The 2446-nt window shown below is 55.8% G+C and overlaps 5 non-coding genes across 5 annotated transcripts; 3 read left to right on the forward strand and 2 right to left on the reverse strand.

Annotated features, from left to right (window-relative positions):
* The first annotated feature begins 493 nt into the window (after positions 1-493).
* Positions 494-564, forward strand: TRNAG-GCC. Its single transcript has one exon. It is a non-coding gene; the product is annotated as a tRNA-Gly (tRNA).
* A 192-nt stretch (positions 565-756) lies between these two features.
* TRNAN-GUU lies at positions 757-830 on the reverse strand. Its single transcript has one exon. It is a non-coding gene; the product is annotated as a tRNA-Asn (tRNA).
* Positions 831-1154: 324 nt separating this feature from the next.
* Positions 1155-1236, reverse strand: TRNAS-GCU. Its single transcript has one exon. It is a non-coding gene; the product is annotated as a tRNA-Ser (tRNA).
* Positions 1237-1832: 596 nt separating this feature from the next.
* On the forward strand, positions 1833-1904 carry TRNAA-CGC. Its single transcript has one exon. It is a non-coding gene; the product is annotated as a tRNA-Ala (tRNA).
* A 212-nt stretch (positions 1905-2116) lies between these two features.
* TRNAM-CAU lies at positions 2117-2188 on the forward strand. Its single transcript has one exon. It is a non-coding gene; the product is annotated as a tRNA-Met (tRNA).
* Positions 2189-2446: the final 258 nt, after the last annotated feature.

The raw sequence follows: 2446 nt of genomic DNA on the forward strand, positions 1-2446 counted from the left end.
GGACCCATGGAGACACATAGGGACCCATGGAGACACATAGGGACCCACAGGGACCCCTAGAGATCCACAGGAACCCATAGAGACACAGAAGGGACCCATAGGGACCCATAGGAACCCATAGAGACCCACAGAGACCCATAGGGACCCCTAGAGATCCATAGGGACCCATAGAGACACATAGGGACCCACAGGTACCCATAGGGACCCACAGGTACCCATAGAGACACGGAAGGGACCCATAGGGACCCATAGGAACCCCACAGGGATCCAAAGGAACCCACAGAGACCCATAGGGACCCCTAGAGATCCATAGGGACCCATGGAGACCCATAGAGACCCCACAGGGATCAAGGCGGCGTCCCGCCCCCCCCCCCCCCCCCGTCAGCCGAGCCAATGGGAAGCGCGCACAGCCATCCGCCCCGCCCACCGCTGTACGCGCAGCCAATCAGAATAGAGAAGACATCAACTGCGGGGGAATGTGCGCTTGTGTGCAGCATTGGTGGTTCAGTGGTAGAATTCTCGCCTGCCACGCGGGAGGCCCGGGTTCGATTCCCGGCCAATGCAAGACGCCTTTTGATTTTTTTTCCCTTCCCCTTATCAGCATTCGGCACGGCCGCGCCTCCCGCCGGCACTATTAACATTAATTAATATTTTATTAATTATCCCCATCGAGAGAATTAAGTAAAAGAAAACAAAAAAAAACCACAAAGGATTTCGGGAGAAAAAAAGGCATTAAAGAAGGAATAAACGCCGTCGCGTCCCTGGGTGGGCTCGAACCACCAACCTTTCGGTTAACAGCCGAACGCGCTAACCGATTGCGCCACAGAGACCCCTATTGTCTGCATCGCAGCGCAGCCGGTCCGCAGAGTGAAGCGTTTTAGCAGCGCTAAAATGGGATAAAACCCCGCGTAATTAGGGAGGGAATGACGTCATAAGAGCGCGGAGTGACGTCACGCAAAGGGGAAGGGGGGGGGGGTCCTGCGGTTGCAGAGAGCGATGGGGTCCCGGATAGCAAATGGGGTGGGAATGGTGTGAAATGAATGGAAAAAAGGCGGTGCGGGAACCGGAAGGGGAAAAAAGGGGGGCGGGAAATGAGGGGAAAAAATGGAGAAAAGGGGGAAAAAAAGAAAAGCGGGGAGGAAAAAGTTCGCAGCCGACGAGGATGGGATTCGAACCCACGCGTGCAGAGCACAATGGATTAGCAGTCCATCGCCTTAACCACTCGGCCACCTCGTCCGCTGTGTGCGCCCCGCGCCGCGTCACGCCATAGGCTGCGCCGCCTCAAGGGGCGGGGCGAAGGGTCGGGGTGAACCAATGAGAGGCGGGGGATGAGAAGGGGAGGAAGGAAGGGGCGGGGAGAAGCGTTGAGGTGAGCCAATGAGCTGCCGAGGATGAGAAGGGAGGAGTGGAAAAGGCGGGGAGAAGTGCTGGGCTGAACCAATGAGCGAGAGGGGAAGGGAAGGGGTGGGCGGGGTAGGCGGGGCTAATGGGAAGGGATAAACCAATGAGCGGGGGCGGAAGAGAGGGAGGCGTGGCGAAATAATTGGATAAACCAATGAGCGGCGGAGGGAGGGAAAGGGGAGGGCGGAAGGGGCGGGGTGAAGTGGTGGGGTGAACCAATGAGCGACGGAGGGAGCTAAAGGGGCGGGGCGAAGTTGTGGGAAGAACCAATGAGCGGAAGAGGGAGGGAAGGGGGCGGGCGGAAAAGGCGGGGCGAAGTGATGGGAAGAACCAGTGAGCGGAGGAAGGACAGAAAGGGGCGGGCGGAAGGGGCGGGGCGAGGGCGGAGCGTGCAGCCAATGAGCGGCGGCGGAAGGCAGGGGGTGGGCGCAGGGGATGTAGCTCAGTGGTAGAGCGCATGCTTCGCATGTATGAGGTCCCGGGTTCAATCCCCGGCATCTCCAGGGGGTGCCTTGATTTTGCATTAATTAATCCCGTCGTTAATTAGCCGTCATGAATCTTAATGACTTCTCCCAGCCGTGTAAAGCGAAGGTTTTTATAACCGCGCGTTCGCTTCCCGTTTTTCTTCCTTAATTTTTCTCGATCTCCCTCTGTTCTCATAGCGAATAACTCAAGGTGTCATTAATTAGCAGAAAGTAATTAACGAACATGCAGTAGCAGAGTGGCGCAGCGGAAGCGTGCTGGGCCCATAACCCAGAGGTCGATGGATCGAAACCATCCTCTGCTAATTGGCTTTTGGCCATTGTTCATCATTTGTAATTAGCTCATTAATTGATGTTAATTGGGTTTGGGTTTTTTTTTTCCCCACTCTGTTCGGTTTTTTTTTCCTCCCCAGCTCTTCGTTTTTCCGAGTTTGTCCCCAAAATGGGGCAGGAAATGGGGGAAAGGTGGGGAAAGGAAGAGGAGAAGTGGGATAGAAAGAAGAATTTGGGGAAAGGAAGGGGAGAAATGGGGAAAGGAAGAGGAGAAATGGAGGAAAGATGGG

The sequence above is a fragment of the Lagopus leucura genome, unplaced genomic scaffold (genome assembly GCF_019238085.1).
Source record: "Lagopus leucura isolate 7727_CA_CO unplaced genomic scaffold, USGS_WTPT01 34437-0_obj-0_obj, whole genome shotgun sequence".
Taxonomy (NCBI): Eukaryota; Metazoa; Chordata; class Aves; order Galliformes; family Phasianidae; genus Lagopus; species Lagopus leucura.